This window comes from Phyllobates terribilis, unplaced genomic scaffold (genome assembly GCF_046119375.1).
Source record: "Phyllobates terribilis strain yellow unplaced genomic scaffold, ASM4611937v1 Scaffold_4__5_contigs__length_816908805, whole genome shotgun sequence".
Classification (NCBI taxonomy): domain Eukaryota; kingdom Metazoa; phylum Chordata; class Amphibia; order Anura; family Dendrobatidae; genus Phyllobates; species Phyllobates terribilis.
Window position 1 is genome coordinate 705,417,632 of NW_027362764.1, and position 17,521 is coordinate 705,435,152.

The 17,521-nt window shown below is 49.1% G+C and overlaps 1 protein-coding gene across 1 annotated transcript in view; it reads right to left on the bottom strand.

Annotated features, from left to right (window-relative positions):
- RNF19A (ring finger protein 19A, RBR E3 ubiquitin protein ligase) overlaps positions 1 to 6,829 on the bottom strand; it is an 85,186-nt gene extending 78,357 nt beyond the window's left edge. The window contains exon 1 of the mRNA XM_073679625.1: positions 6,658 to 6,829. The gene's annotated coding sequence lies outside the window, so the exon portion shown is untranslated. The remainder of the gene's footprint in view (positions 1 to 6,657) is intronic.
- Between the last annotated feature and the right edge of the window lie 10,692 nt (positions 6,830 to 17,521).

The following is a 17,521-nucleotide window of genomic DNA, read 5'->3' on the forward strand; positions in this document are numbered from 1 at the left end:
ACAAAGCAGTCCTAAACTACAGTAGTTCTGCATTGTATCTGTATTTTATATGGCCGCTCTCGTATATTACCCTAGAGCGAGCCACGAGCAGCAGACAAGCATAAAGCATAGTCAGACGGTGCTTCCATCATCCTGCCCATTCTCGGCTTACATTCTCTTCTCATGATCTAACCCGCATAAAATAAACATTTATTTCCACTGGGACCCAGAATAATTAATTCTAAAGGTGGCAGGAGCTGTGAAGGAAGCCCGACTGTGCGGGCAGATTACACGCTGCAGAGACCACCAATGTGACGGGACATTTACACATTTCTACATTTTCCCTGCAGACAGTCACAGATTCTCACAGTCTGCGCAAACAATACGTTCAGTCTGTGCTAACCCAGGAGCGCACACAGGTTCCTTCCTGAGCCGAGGAGAGCGGCCGCATACAATGGTGTGAATACTTGGAACGTTATGCGACTGCTGCAGAAGAGGTAAAGCACACAATACCGTATTACCACAACCTGGAGGGAACCTCCATTACAATAAGAATACATCTGCAGCGTCACAATGTACAGCAGGACGGCATGAAGTCACAAGGAGCCCTTCCAGGACACAGGATGTAGAAAAGGGATGGGGCCTTCTCTATTATTCATATGGGGAGCCCCGATTAAGAGTGTGTTACCCCTGCATTTTTTTTCCAAAAAAAAAAAAAAAAAAGGTAAAAAAAACATTAACATTCAGTCCTATGTAAAAAAAAAAAAAAAAAAAAAAATGACCTGTTCCCTTGTTGAGCCTCTGTTAAAGTAAAGTTACGTCCATTCTTCAGAGGAAAGCACTCAATATTTTACAATGAAAGTCAACTGAAGGCTAAAAAAGACGCCCGGAATATGGCAGAGAGGTTTTTGGTTTATTTTGCAGGGTTCCTAAAGTTTGCGTTTTCATTATGAAAATACAAAATTATTCGGGGGGGGGGGGGGAGAAATCACTGGAAAAAAGCTCAAAGAAATGCCGTAAAAAAAGCTCAGGGAACAAAAAAAATAAAACCCTAGCAAATGATGCTACAGGTTTACAAAGGAAAGAAAGTTTCCTGAAGCATCTTCTGCTTATAAAACAGACATTTTTGACCAAGAGATGCAATGGGAGCATACCCTTAAAGGGTTATTACAAATGATCACCTATTCACCAGGCTAGCCTGGAGCAGCTACTTGCGCATGCATCCTACAGTCTCACAACACTGATGACATGCTGACATAGGAAACGATGTGTGTGTCAAGCAAATGAAGCCTTGATTAAGGCACCTATAACAAACGTATATATCAGCAAGTGCTGTATAATCAGATTATAAACCTACAGATTCTGAGAATGAAGGCAACATAGCACTGGTGAAAGTGGCCGCACTGCAATTTCTGCAAAGTATGGTGGCAGAGAGCATTGCTGTAGAGTAAAATCAGGAATGGTGGCATCTACTACACAAGCATAGTGGCCTCTTGCTACACAGTGACTATGGCCATGACAGCTGTCACACATCTGGTACATCCTGGTGCTCTATAAGTGAATGGGGTCGTATAGCAACACCTACACTACTGCGACTGGCAAAATAAAAGTTATGCTGACTAGTAACAGCCTGGGGAAATAAGGGCCTGTACATGCCAGCAGCCTGGAGCTATTCCAGCACATTGAGGGGTTGTCAATATTTACTTTCTATTCTATAGGTTTGCTCAGTGTAAAAATAAAAAGATAACTATATCCACCAGGGTCCAGCGCTACCTCTTGTCTTTGCTGATAGGCAGCAGTGGAGATGTCACGAACACAGCGCATGTGATGTCTGCAGCCAGTCACTGGGCTCAGCAGTCTTGTGATGCCTATAGTGCCATAACCAATGATTGATTGTAGCGGTCACATGCGTTATAGGCATGACATCACCACAGCATCCTGTCAACAAAGTTCAGGGGTTATGGCAGAGAGTCAAAACTGGATGAGCATAAGGTAGGCGAATATGGCTTATGGGAAAAAAATAAATCTTGGAAAACCCCATTAAAGGGACTGTCAGCACAGAACGACTGTTCAAACTAAGTCCCGCCGCTCTGCCAATCATTTATATACACCTTCCCACCTGCTTGTTTTCTCTTTATCTCCACCACCACCTTAATTGATTGACAGCTCTGGCTTCCTAGGGCCAGAGAAGGGTGGAAATCGAGGGAAAACAAGCAGGCAAGTAGGTGCATATAAATTATTGGCTCCACCGAGCGCCTCTGCTTGGTTTGAACTGTTATTCTGTGCTGACAGTCCCTTTAATATATTTACAAAAAAAGAAAAAACAGAAGGCAGCTACCAGGACCTCCACTGACATGGTGTAAAAATACAATTATGAGAACAGTAATAATGGAGTTTTCCTGCAGCAATTCATCAGACCCCCAGCTGCCGTTCTGTCATGGGTAACACATTTGCTTTTTAAACACTTATGTCTGTATGACAATGACAGAATCTTACAATCCCACCTGGAAACCCCATTAAAGCTGAAAAAGAATCTCACTAATAAATACATCATTGTCCGCCTGTGTCTCATGGGTACATGTTTTTTTTTTGCTTGTTTTTTTAAATGGTGACATCCAGTATGGATGACATTACATCTCTGGTGGGGGTTGTCGTCCAGCTGTCGTCAGGTCCTAAACAGTGATTACAGCTAGTGTTAATGATACAGAAGAAGGGGTAACACTGCAGACAGCACAGAATCTTTGATGAATAAATCTCATTACAATCCATGCGACAGACGTGAAGCAAGCGCTGGTGTATAGAGCAGAGCGGTAGTTTGCAGCAAAAGCCAAAACACGCTGGGAGTTCTAGTTTCCTCACAGATAGCAGACTACTACTGATGGGAGCGCTGCACGACATGATGAAAGGTGCAGTTTTACAACAGCTGGAGGCCACAAGCTGCAGAAGTAACTTACACAATGATAAAAGATAAAGTTCCCCCCAATATAGCAGGAAGTGCCCGCTCAGTGACACAGCTGCAGCCATGTATCTTCTCTCCAGCAGCTGTGACAGCGCAGGTCTGCAGCAAACTAAAGCAGATGCATTTCAGGCTCACAAAGTGCCATCTGTGGCAGCTGCATGTGTTCAGCCGGCACAGTACAAACAGGCTCCTAGGAGTCTAATATAAAGTACAAATATTCAACATGTTGTGTTATCTGCAGCATGTGTTTATTAGGATCCGTAGGTGGACGTCGGTGGTCCCAACTCTCCTCCAACAGTATAAGTCAGGGGGCAAGAAGAATTGGGGGCATGTTAGATCTTAACCAGCTCCTTCTTTTAGATAAGCTGTGCCTGGCAGCGGTGTCACCCCCCTCTCACTATATCCAGCACAAGCCTCCATGGCCGAGTGAAGCATTTCTGTGTATGGGGGAGGTCAGAAAGATAGCGACCACTCAACAACCACCTAAAGTGTACGGCCACCTTTAGGCTACTGACTAAACATCTCCCCCAGTCTGGGGCAGTGCATATACTGGCAGTCAGCAGCAGGCATCTAACCAGCACACAATTTAAAGGGGTTTTCTGTTCTTGGAAATTTAAAATCCTGCATCATTGCTCTGCTGGCACTTTCATGTCCCGCCCGGTTCCCAGAAACGATAAATACAATTGCCTAAACACTGCAGCCAATCACTGGTCTCTGTGATCATGTGCCGTACATGTAAACATCACCAATGACTGGCTGCAGCGGTCAGACGATTAACACACAATTGGTACCAAGAGCGGCATCTGGGGATTAAAATAGTCATTAATGCTTATTGCTTCATTTCAGATCATTTTTTACTTTTGGGCAAATATTAAAAAAAAAAAAAGTAAAAATCCCTGGTACATCTGCCAGTCAGGAGGCAGAGTTGGCACAGCTCAATGAACACCCTCTCGGGCAGCCCGTGGGTTTACAAGTCATATGTCCCTGGCACTTCTCCGCACCCATCCTCTCAGGCTGCCAGTGGGTTCACGTCTCATACATCCCTAGCACAGCTCCATGCCCACCATCCCGGGCAGCCGGTGGCTTCACGTCTTATACGTTCCTGGCACAGCTCCGTGCCGACCCTCTCGGGCAGCCGGTGGGTTCACATATACGTCCCTAACACAGCTCTGTACCCACCCTCCAGGGCAGCCAGTGGGTTCATATCTCATACCACCCTGACACAGCTCTGTACCCACCCTCCGGGGCAGCCAGTGAGTTCACATCTCAAATGTCCCAGGAACAGCTCTGTGCCCACCGTCCCGGGCAGCTGATGGGTTCACATCTCATACATCCCTGGCACAGCTCCATGCCCACCCTCCAGGGCAGCCGGTGGGTTCACATCATATGGGAGGGGGGGGCGCTGCTGTGGGCACCCAACTGCTCTGTGCCCCCAGTTACAGCTGTCAGCTACCATGGCAGCAAAGCAAAGTCCCATTGGCATCCACGGGCACCAGTCATTAACTAATTTCCCATAGACTTCTACCCCATCTGGCGCGCGGCGGCTCCCTCCTGCCCCCGGTGAAGAACCCAGCAGCAGCGGCGGCTCCCTCCTGCCCCCGGTGAAGAGCCCAGCAGCAGCGGCGGCTCCCTCCTGCCCCCGGTGAAGAGCCCAGCAGCAGCGGCGGCTCCCTCCTGCCCCCGGTGAAGAGCCCAGCAGCAGCGGCGGCTCCCTCCTGCCCCCCCGTGCGGAGCCCAGCAGCGGCTCCCTCCTGCCCCCCCGTGCGGAGCCCAGCAGCAGCGGCCCCCTCCTACCCCCCCGTGCGGAGCCCAGCAGCGGCGGCTCCCTCCTGCCCGGCTCCCCCCTGCGGAGCCCAGCAGCGGCGGCTCCCTCCTGCCCCCCTCCCCCGTGCGGAGCCCAGCAGCGGCGGCTCCCTCCTGCCCCCCTCCCCCGTGCGGAGCCCAGCAGCAGCGGCTCCCTCCTGCCCCCCCCGTGCGGAGCCCAGCAGCAGAAGCGCTCCCTCCTACCCCCCCGTGCGGAGCCCAGCAGCAGAAGCGCTCCCTCCTACCCCCCCGTACGGAGCCCAGCAGCAGAAGCGCTCCCTCCTACCCCCCCGTACGGAGCCCAGCAGCAGCGGCTCCCTCCTGACCCCCCCCCCACCCGTGCGGAGCCCAGCGGCGCTCCCTGCTGCCCCCCCCCGTGCGGAGCCCAGCAGCGGCGGATCCCTCCTGCCCCCCCGTGCGGAGCCCAGCAGCGGCGGCTCCCTCCTGCCCCCCCGTGCGGAGCCCAGCAGCGGCGGCTCCCTCCTGCCCCCCGGTGCGGAGCCCAGCAGCGGCGGCCCCCTCCTACCCCCCCGTGCGGAGCCCAGCAGCAGCGGCTCCCTCCTGCCCGGCTCCCCCCTGCGGAGCCCAGCAGCGGCGGCTCCCTCCTGCCCCCCTCCCCCGTGCGGAGCCCAGCAGCGGCGGCTCCCTCCTGCCCCCCTCCCCCGTGCGGAGCCCAGCAGCAGCGGCTCCCTCCTGCCCCCCCCGTGCGGAGCCCAGCAGCAGAAGCGCTCCCTCCTACCCCCCCGTACGGAGCCCAGCAGCAGCGGCTCCCTCCTGACCCCCCCCCCACCCGTGCGGAGCCCAGCGGCGCTCCCTGCTGCCCCCCCGTGCGGAGCCCAGCAGCGGCGGCTCCCTCCTGCCCCCCCGTGCGGAGCCCAGCAGCGGCGGCTCCCTCCTGCCCCCCCGTGCGGAGCCCAGCAGCGGCGGCTCCCTCCTGCCCCCCCCGGTGCGGAGCCCAGCAGCTCCCTCCTGCCCCCCCTCCGTGCGGAGCCCAGCAGCTCCCTCCTGCCCCCCCCCCGTGCGGAGCCCAGCAGCTCCCTCCTGCCCCCCCCCCCGTGCGGAGCCCAGCAGCGGCGGATCCCTCCTGCCCCCCCGTGCGGAGCCCAGCAGCGGCGGCTCCCTCCTGCCCCCCCGGTGCGGAGCCCAGCAGCGGCGGCTCCCTCCTGCCCCCCCGGTGCGGAGCCCAGCAGCTCCCTCCTGCCCGCCCCCCCGTGCGGAGCCCAGCAGCGGCGGCTCCCTCCTGCCCCCCCGTGCGGAGCCCAGCAGCGGCGGCTCCCTCCTGCCCCCCCGTGCGGAGCCCAGCAGCGGCGGCTCCCTCCTGCCCCCCCGTGCGGAGCCCAGCAGCGGCGGCTCCCTCCTGCCCCCCGGTGCGGAGCCCAGCAGCGGCGGCTCCCTCCTGCCCCCCGGTGCGGAGCCCAGCAGCGGCGGCTCCCTCCTGCCCCCCCCTCCGTGCGGAGCCCAGCAGCGGCGGCTCCCTCCTGCCCCCCTCCCCCGTGCGGAGCCCAGCAGCGGCGGCTCCCTCCTGCCCCCCGGTGCGGAGCCCAGCAGCGGCGGCTCCCTCCTGCCCCCCTCCCCCGTGCGGAGCCCAGCAGCGGCGGCTCCCTCCTGCCCCCCCCCTCCGTGCGGAGCCCAGCAGCTCCCTCCTGCCCCCCCCTCCGTGCGGAGCCCAGCAGCTCCCTCCTGCCCCCCCCTCCGTGCGGAGCCCAGCAGCTCCCTCCTGCCCCCCCCTCCGTGCGGAGCCCAGCAGCTCCCTCCTGCCCCCCCCCGTGCGGAGCCCAGCAGCTCCCTCCTGCCCCCCCCCCCCCCCGTGCGGAGCCCAGCAGCTCCCTCCTGCCCATGATCTCACCCTTGGCAGCAGACTCTGCTCCCACCAGCAGCCGCCACCCTTCACCTATGTGTCTTCAGCATGTCCTTACCTCAGTACCGACGTCCACGTACAGCACAAAACACAGGGCAGCCCGCGCAGTAGTAAATAATCAACCGACTTTCGCCCCGTACACTGCGGCCGCCGTCTGAGCCATTAGTGAGGCGGAAGTGAGGGAAACCGTGAGAAGGAGGAGGAAAGGGAGCAGGGAGGGACTGAGGCGCGCTCCCGACAGCCGCACACCATAGACGCGATGACGTAATGCGCGGGCACGGCGCAGCCATTCCTCCTCTAAACTGCTGCGGAAGGACAGCGAGTGCGCGCGTGACGCGTATGACGTCACTACTGTATCCTGTGGGCGACGTGCGGCTGGGACAGCTGCGGGCGCGTTGTGCGTGCGGTTTCCTTCTCAGTGAAGAACAATGCATGAACGGGCCAATCGAAACTCGTCTTGACAAAGGAGAAATAAAAACTTGTCTGGTTGCCTATAGCAACCAATCAGAGTAGAGCTTTTATTTTTTTCATAAAGTGCTGTGTGGTGGGGAGGGGGGATGAAATCTGCACTGTGATTGGTTGCTATGGGAAACAGACTTATTTTTTTTCTTGAGGAAAAAAATAATAAAGTTTTAATACATTTTTTAGAGACTGATAATATTGACATTACTGTTTGCCTTAGATACTAAAGTTCCTGATAGGTTTAAGGATTCAAATCTGTAGGGGGAGGGGAGGCATCAAAACATCATATCTGCCCCACAATGGTATCAATAAGAATGTCAGCCCAGGGCACAAAAAAATAAGCCCTCACCCAGTTCCTTACACTGAAAATTGAAAACAAGTGAAAGCATTTTTTTTTTGCACTTTTTACTGTATTTCTTAGTCCCCTTAGGGAGCATGAAGCTGTGATCATCCGATCGCTTGTGCCCTACATAGCAGTGCATCAGGGCACACTGGCTTTCACAGGAGAATTATTATGACAAGCACAGGGGTCTTCAGCAGTCTTCCAGCTGTCATGGCAACCCATCATATCACAGGCACGCCTATGGGCGCGAGGAATAACCCGCCTCCCTGCCGCCATGTGTTAAAGATTGACAGCAGCATGTAACAGGTTAACAGCCATGGACGTTCCACCCACGGCTGTTCGAAGAAGACTGATTAAATCAGCCATCATCAGCCAGGAAAGATGCGGGCTCAGAGTGCGTGCCCGCTTCAAAGTCAGGGACACTACCATACCGCCCAGAACAGAAAGAGGGACAAATAATGTGGCGTGCGTAGCGCACCGCAGCAACTTTTGGCCACGCCCCTGGCCACACCCAATCTATGCCCATTAACCATTATCTTTCCTCCCCCGTAGGCAAGCACACTCGGCCTTTATGTTAGTGCTGCCACACATATGCAGCCGTTGCAACTCAAACGTAGATGCCAAACACGCCGAAAATACTCTGCGAGCAGCGAAAGGGTTAACAATACACGCTCGCTCATCACTACTCTCCGGTTTTGGAGCATTTTCTCCTCGGCTTCTTCTGAAAAAAAACGATTGAGGAAAAAAAGCGCCGCTTCATTTTTAAGTGAAGAATCAAAGCTTTTCTGCACTATTAAAAACTCTGCTTCATATCTTCCCCAAAATCACATCAAATAAGCGAGAAAACGCCTAAAAGAAACGCAGCAACACACAATAATCAGAGAAGATGGTTATTGCCTCGTGTGGTGCGAACACCTGCAGAAAAAAAGAAGCAGAAAGAACGCAGCATTTACGCTACGTGTGAACACAGCCTCAGCATTACAGTTTTGTTACATTTTTTATGAGTTTAACATAGAGAAAATATAAATGACGCCATTTTTTTTTACATCATTTACTGATCCCCATAAATAATCTCATCGCTGTGTTGTGCGGATCGTTACGATTACAGGGACACCAAATATGTCCATGTTATTTGCTGATTTGTGATGTTCATTATTTTTTACAAAACTCATTAAAAATGACAATATTTATTTCATTATCAAGTGTTTTTCTTTATTATTTTTTAGCAATTTTACAGGATGAAAAAAATCTTATTCTGCTGTGTGCAATGTATGTATAAAAATCCATTCATTGTACACAGCAGTGTATTTCTAGCCTAGGCAGAGCCTGCAGTGCAGATCAAGTGGATCGGATTCTAGCACAGCTCTCTATAGAGCTGGAGGATCAGCAGGTTAAAGTGTCTGTGTCAGTAATGTTTTGAGGTTGGGTTCAAGACCAGGGACTCACAGAAAAAAAAAAAATGGATTGCTCATAAATTCACTACTTTTATTCATAGGACCAAAAAAAAACCATTTTCTTCTGCTCAGTATACAGGCACCATAAAAATACATTGTTATACACAATGTATTTCTATGCACTTAGAGTTAGGTCCAGAAATATTTGGACATTGACCGTATCGTCATGATTTGGGCTCTGCATGCCACTACGTTTGATTTAAAATTAAACAACTGATATGCAATTCAATTGTAGACTTTCTAGTTTAATTAAAGAGGTTGCACAAAAGTATTTAGTGAAACATTTAGGAATTGCAATCATTTTTCTACAAAGCCTCCTTATTTTAGGAGCTCAAAAGTAATTGGACAAATTATCTTTACCATAAATAAAATGTTCATTTTTAATACTTTGTAGAGAATCCTTTGGTGGCAATGACTGCCTTAAGTCTGGAAGCCATGGACGTCACCAAATGTGGGGTTTTGACCTTTGTGATGCTTTGCCAGGCCTTTACTCCAGCAGACTTCTGTTGTTTGTTTATGGGTCTTTCTGCCTAAAGATTTGTCATAAGCATGTGACATGCATGCCCGATGTGGTTGAGATCTGTCGATTGACTCGACCATTGCAGAATATTGCACTTCTGTGCCTTAAAAATCCCCTGGGCTGCATTTGCAGTATATTTTGGGTCATTGTCCATCTGTACTGTGAAGCGTCGTCCAATCAACCTTGCTGCATTTGGTTGAATCTGAGCAGAAAGTATGGCCCTGTACACTGCAGGAATCATCTGGCTGCTTTTGTCTTTGGTCACATCATCAATAAACACTAGTAACCCAGCGCCATTGGAAGCCATGCATGCCCATTCTATCACACTGTCTCCACCATGTTTTACAGAGGATGCGGTGTGCTTTGGATCTTGAGCCGTTCCAAGTCTTCTCCACACTTTCTTTTTCCCATCATTCTGGTACAGGTTGATCTTAGTTTTTTCTGTCCAAAAAATGCTTTACCAAACTGGGCTGGCTTCTTTAGATGTTTTTTTTTATAACGTCTAATCTGGCCTATTTATAAGGCTGATTAATGGTTTGCACCTTGTGATGAACCCTTTATATTTGCTCTCATGAAGACATCTCTTTATGGTAGACTTAGATACTGAAACACCTACTACCAGGACAGTATTCTTCACTTGGGTGGATGTAGTGAAAGCGTTTTCTTCACCATGGAAAGGATTTTGCGATCATCCACCACTGTTGTCTTCTGTGGATGTCCAGGCCTTTTGGAGTTCCCAAGCTCACCAGTGCCCTCTTTTTTGCAGAGTGTACCAAACCATTGATTTGGTTACTTCTTAGATTCCTGCCATCTCCCTGATTGATTTCTTCATTTTTTCAGCCTTATGATGTTCTATTTTTCTTTTATTGAGAGTTCTTTTGACCGCATGTTGTGGATTCACAGCATCATCTGCCAAATGCAGATACAACACCTAGAATCAGCTCTAGACATTTACCTGCTTAATTGATGATGGATTAATGAGGGAATAACCCATGCAGCCCATTAAGGAGCTTTTGGGATTATTGTCCAGTTACTTTTGGTCCTTTTAAAAAGAGGCAACTACATATTAAAAAGCTGTAATTCCTAAACCCTTTTTCCTAACTCCAATTAGGATGTGAATACCCTCAAATTAAAGTCTGTACTTTAAGCCCATTCTGATTATATAACTGTAACTTGAATACTTTTTGGTAAACAACTAAAATGCCAAAACTTGTATCACTGTCCAAATATTTTTGGACCTAACTGTATATGAGCTCCTTTTGGATGCATTGACTGCATTGTAGAGTCAAGTTAAAGGGGTTGTCCACTACTTACTGTCCCCTCCCCAATGTATCCCCCTGGGGCCCATAAGTGTTTTTGTAAATACCTTCTGTTGCAGTTACTGCCTGTGAGCGGCGCTATCACTGACCGCTCACAGGCATCACGTGACCCCCAGCTGCAGCCCGCTCTGACATCCGCTGACGTTACGACAAGTCCAGGCTGCAGCCGAGGGTCCCTTTTCTGCGTTCCACCGGTGGATGCTGAGTTGTGGGCGGAGTTACCCCACACGTCACACCTGGCATCCACCACGCGCTCTCCCTGTCCTCATTCATTGGGAAAGCGCGCAGTGGATGCTGGAAACCCCGTCCACAACCCAGCAGTCACCGCGGGGACACCAGTGCTCAGTCACGCCTCACTTGTCGTGACGTCAGCGCAGGGTCACGTGATGCCTGTGAGCGGCCAGCAATAGCGCCGCTCACAGGCAGAACCTGCAGCAGAAGGTAATTATAAAGACACTTATGGGCCCCGGGGGGGGGATACACTGGGAGCATAATAAAAAGTTGTGGCCAACTTCTTTAACTAAATCCTTCTATGGTCACCATTGAGAGCTGTAGCTCAATGGTTATAGCTTCAGCCTCTGGATACTGAGTTACTGGTTGAAGTCCCGGGCAAATGCGGTCACAGGAGAACGAAGAGGTGAGTAATATAATTTAATTAATTCACTGACCAGTGAGCTGCCTCCCCCCGGAGGAGAATGAGCTACACCCCAACATCAGAGAGGTGAGTATAAATAGAAGCCAGGAGAACAGCTGAGATGTGAGGGAAAGCGGGACTGTGCCCTGAAATCGGGACAGACCCGCAGAATATGGGATGGTTGGGAGCTGTAGACACTACATCTGACATAATGAATGGTGTCATTCAAAAGTACAACTCATCCAGCAAAAAAACACAAGCCCTTTACGTCTATATTGACAGAAGACTAAAAAAAAGTTATGGCTCTTGGAAGAAGGTGAGGAAAAAACAAAAATGTAAAAACGGAAAATGGCCAGGTCAGGAAGGGGTTAGGCTATGTTCACACATCATGTTTTATTCAGCATTTTTTATGCAAATTTTCAGCTGTGTTTTGCAGTACCAGCAACGTCTATGAGATTCCAGAAATCTCATGCACACATCTTGGGCTTTTTTTTGTTTAGGATTTTGTGCTTTGCATGTTTTTTTTTTTTGCAAAATAGAGCAGGTCACTTCTTTCAGCGTTTTTTTTCTGCGTTTTTTTCACCCATTGGAAGTAATGAGTGGTGAAAAACACTCTGAAAAAACGCCGGTGTCAGGTTTTTCAGCATTTTTTGTGCCAAAACCAGAATGAATTTTTTTTTTTTTCACTGAACTTTATGTACATGTATAAAGAGACAAAAGGACAGTGAAAAAAAACACACCAAAAAAACAAGCAAAAAAGGAAAAAAAATCCTGAACATACCTCCTGGCAAGAGATCAGGTTTTGCTGCAGAAAAAAAAAGTGCAGCAAAAACGCAATGTGTGAACATAGCCTTAAAGGTCTGGTACTGTGAGAAGGACGGCCAGCTTATCATGAAAAGGCGTTTCACATGAACAGATTTTCCACTTTTCCTGAATACAGCAGAGTTTGCAGCGCTGCTCTAGTGATTTTTGGCCCCATTACAATACTGTAGTTTGTTTTTTTTATTGAGAAAGCAAAACTGGTGTATAGAATTCTAGCTTACAAGGCATCCTACAATTAAGTATGGCTTCTTCTAAGGAGAAGCATCAACTAATAAAGTTAGTACATGAAGCAACAGCACTGAAGAAAAGGTATTTTAAGTAGTGTTGAGCCACCCCCGTAGTGTTCGGGTTCGGTTCGGTTCGTCGAACACCGGGATGTTCGAGGAACTGTTCGTTGAACTGTTCGTCGAACACCTTAGAACACCGTCGAACACCGTTAAAACCAATGGCAGGCAAACAAAAACACATAGAAACACATAGAAAACACCTTCAAAGGTGTCCAAAAGCTGACAAACTGCTCAGAAGACGCTTTCTTTAAAAAAGTCGGCCGGCAATTCAGCAGCGGCATACACCGGTACCCGACAATTTAGACATGAAGGAATAGAGCATCACACATAGATTAGATAGATAGAAACATGTCAGTCACATATATATGAAGTACAGTGACAGTGTTGGTTACTGTACTTGTCATTTAGTGTAAAGGATTTATTAAAAAATATAATAGTGTTTTCATGCACTGTCTCTTTAAAAAAGCCGGCCGGCAATTCAGCAGCGGTACCCGACAATTTATAACAGACAGAATAGAGCTTCACACATAGATTAGATAGATAGAAATATGTCAGTCACATATATATGAAGTACTGTGACAGTGTTGCTTACTGTACTTGTCATTTACTGCAAAGAATTTATTTAAAAAAATAATAGTGTTTTCATGCACCGTCTCTTTAAAAAAGCCGGCTGGCAATTCAGCATCTGTACCCGACAATTTAGAATAGAAGGAATAGAGAATCACACATAGATTAGATAGATAGAAACATGTCAGCCACATATATACGAAGTACAGTGACAGTGTTGCTTACTGTACTTGTCATTTAGTGTAAAGGATTTATTAAAAAATATAATAGTGTTTTCGTGCACCGTCTCTTTAAAAAAGCCGGCCGGCAATTCAGCATCTGTACCCGACAATTTATAACAGACAGAATAGAGCTTCACACATAGATTAGATAGATAGAAATATGTCAGTCACATATATATGAAGTACTGTGACAGTGTTGCTTACTGTACTTGTCATTTACTGCAAAGGATTTATTAAAAAAAATAATAGTGTTTTCATGCACCGTCTCTTTAAAAAAGCCGGCCGGCAATTCAGCATCTGTACCCGACAATTTATAACAGACAGAATAGAGCTTCACACATAGATTAGATAGATAGAAACATGTCAGTCACATATATAATAAGTACAGTGACAGTGTTGGTTACTGTACTTGTCATTTAGTATTAAAATAAAGGATTTATTATTAAAAAAAATTGGCGTGGGGTTCCCCGTAATTTTAGTCTCTAGCGGAGGTTAAGCAGACAGCTGGGGCAGATGTTTGAAGCCTGGGAAGGGGGTAATACCCACGGAGCTTCCCAGGCTACTAATATCAGCCCCCAGCTGAATACCTAGCCTTTACTAGCTATTAAAATGGGGGACCCCCCAAAAAAATGACGTGGGGTCCCCCCTAATTTAATAGCTAGCAAAGGCTAGGCAGACAGCTGGGGGCTGATATTAATAGCCCAGGAAGGGAGCCATGAATATTGGCCCCCTCCCAGGCTAGAAACACCAGCCGTCAGCCGCCCCAGAAATGGCGCATTCATAGGATGCGCCAATTCTGGCACTTAGCCTCGCTCTTCCACGCTGCCCTGGTGCGGTGGCAGGGGGTAATAGGGATGGGGTTGATGTCAGCTTATAATGCCAGCTGACATCAAGCCCAGGTTAGTAATGGAGAGGCGTCTATAAGACACCCCCATTACTAACCCCATAGTCAAAGTTAAAAAAAAAAACACAAACACCCAGAATAAAGTCCTTTAATTGAAATAAAGACACAATTCTTTATTGTTCTAAATTAAACCATACTTACCATCACGCCCATTCCAGCTGAAGCCAACGATCTCCTGCAATAAAAGAAAAAATAATAAAGCAACCTCATCCTTACCTTTCCATGGTTCCCAGGACAGCTCCAGCTCTGCTACATCGAGATGACAGGCTGGACCGCAGCAGAACGCTGCCATCCAGCTTGCCATGCCGCACACACTGAGAAGCGCAGGCATGCTTGCGCTCCTCAGTGTCTGACTGTGACGGCATCCAGATGAGCCGACAATGAACTCGGCTCACCTCATGTACGTCACTGACAGCGTGGGAAAATTCTCCTGCACTCAGCGCTTCAGCGTGAGAATTTTCCCACGCTGTCAGTGACGTGCATGAGGTGAGCCGAGTTCATTGGACATGACCTCGGCTCATCTGGATGCCGTCACAGCCAGACACTGAGTAGCGCAAGCATGCCTGCGCTTCTCAGTGTCTGCGGGATGACAGGCTGGATGGCAGCGTTCTGCTGCGGTCCAGCCTGTCATCTCGATGTAGCAGAGCTGAAGCTGTCGTGGGAGCCATGGAAAGGTAAGGATGATGTTGCTTTATTATTTTACTTTTATTGCAGGAGATCGTTGGTTTCAGCTGGAATGGGTGTGATGGTAAGTATGGTTTAATTTAGAACAATAAAGAATTGTGTGTTTATTTCAATTAAAGGACTTTTTTCTGGGTGTTTGTGTTTTTTTTAAATACTTTACTAGAAATTCATGGTGGTCATGTCTAATATTGGCGTGACCCCATGAATTTCGGGCTTAGGGCCAGCTGATAATGCCAAGCTGGCCCTAACCCCTTTATTACCCAGTGAGCCACCGCACCAGGGCCCTGGATGAGTTGGGTACAGCGCCAGAAGATGGCGCTTCTATGAACGCGCCATTTTCCGGGGCGGCTGCGGACTGCAATTTGCAGCGGGTGGGGCCCAGAAAGCTTGGGCCTCCCTGCGCTGCAGATTCCAGCCCCCAGCTGCCTAGTTGTACCTGGCTGGACACAAAAATAGGGCGAAGCTCCACGTATTTTTTTTTTAAATTCATGAAATTCATGGAATAATTAAGAAAAAAAGGGCTTCCCTATATTGTTGTGTCCGGCTAGGTACAAATAGGCAGCTGGTGGTTGGGAGCAGCCCGTTCCTGCCTGCTGTACCTGGCTGGACACAAATATAGGGCGAAGCCCCACATCAATTTTTTTTTCATTATTTCATGAATTTCCTGAAATAATTTAAAAAAAATTGACGTGGGGCTTCGCCCTATATTTGTGTCCAGTCAGGTACAGCAGGCAGGAACGGGCTGCCCCCAACCACCAGCTGCCTATTTGTACCTGGCCAGACACAACAATATAGGGAAGCCCTTTTTTAAAAAAATTATTTCATGAAATAATTAAAAAAAAATTGACGTGGGGCTTCGCACTATATTTGTGTCCAGCCAGGTACAGCAGGCAGGGACGGGCTGCCCCCAACCACCAGCTGCCTATTTGTACCTGGTTGGACACAACAATATAGGGAAGCCCTTTTTTTCTTAATTATTCAATGAATTTCATGAAATAATTTAAAAAAAAAATGCGTGGGGCTTCGCCCTATTTTTGTGCCCAGCCAGGTACAACTATGCAGCTGGGAGCTGGAATCTGCAGCGAAGGGAGGCCCAAGCTTTCTGGACCCCACCCGCTGCATATTGCAGTCCGCAGCCGCCCCGGAAAATGGCGCGTTCATAGAAGCGCCATCTTCTGGCGCTGTACCCAACTCATCCAGGGCCCTGGTGCGGTGGCTCACTGGGTAATAAAGGGGTTAAGGCCAGCTTGGCATTATCAGCTGGCCCTAAGCCCGAAATTCATGGGGTCACGCCAATATTAGACATGACCACCATGAATTTCTAGTAAAGTATTTAAAAAAACACAACACCCAGAATAAAGTCCTTTAATTGAAATAAACACACAATTCTTTATTGTTCTAAATTAAACCATACTTACCGTCACGCCCATTCCAGCTGAAGCCAATGTCTTCTGCAATAAAAGTAAAATAATAAAGCAACCTCATCCTTACCTTTCCATGGTTCCCACGACAGCTTCAGCTCTGCTACATCGAGATGACAGGCTGGACCGCAGCAGAACGCTGCCATCCAGCCTGTCATCCCGCGGACACTCAGAAGCGCAGGCATGCTTGCGCTCCTCAGTGTCTCGCTGTGACGGCATAAAGATGAGACAAGCTCATGTCCAATGAACTCGGCGCACCTCATGCACGTCACTGACAGCGTGGGAGAATTCTCCTGCACTCAGCACTTCAGCGTGAAAATTCTCCCACGCTGTCAGTGACGTACATGAGGTCAGCTGAGTTCATTGGACATGAATGAGCTCACCTCATGCACGTCACTGACAGCGTGGGAAAATTCTCACGCTGAAGCGCTGAGTGCAGGAGAATTCTCCCACGCTGTCAGTGACGTGCATGAGGTGAGCTCATTCATGTCCAATGAACTCAGCTGACCTCATGCACGTCACTGACAGCGTGGGAGAATTCTCACGCTGAAGTGCTGAGTGCAGGAGAATTCTCCCACGCTGTCAGTGACGTGCATGAGGTGCGCCGAGTTCATTGGACATGAACTCGTCTCATCTTTATGCCGTCACAGCCAGACACTGCAGAGCGCAAGCATGCCTGCGCTTCTCAGTGTCTGCGGGATGACAGGCTGGATGGCAGCGTTCTGCTGCGGTCCAGCCTGTTATCTCGATGTAGCAGAGCTGAAGCTGTCGTGGGAACCATGGAAAGGTAAGGATGAGGTTACTTTATTATTTTTCTTTTATTGCAGGAGATCGTTGGCTTCAGCTGGAATGGGCGTGACGGTAAGTATGGTTTAATTTAGAACAATAAAGGAATGTGTCTTTATTTCAATTAAAGGACTTTATTCTGGGTGTTTGTGTTTTCTTTTAACTTTGACTATGGGGTTAGTAATGGGGGTGTCTTATAGACGCCTCTCCATTACTAACCTGGGCTTGATGTCAGCTGGCATTATAAGCTGACATCAACCCCAACCCTATTACCCCCTGCCACCGCACCAGGGCAGCGTGGAAGAGCGAGGCTAAGTGCCAGAATTGGCGCATCCTATGGATGCGCCATTTCTGGGGCGGCTGACGGCTGGTGTTTCTAGCCTGGGAGGGGGCCAATATTCATGGTTCCCTTCCTGGGCTATTAATATCAGCCCCCAGCTGTCTGCCTAGCCTTTGCTAGCTATTAAATTAGGGGGGACCCCACGTCATTTTTTTGGG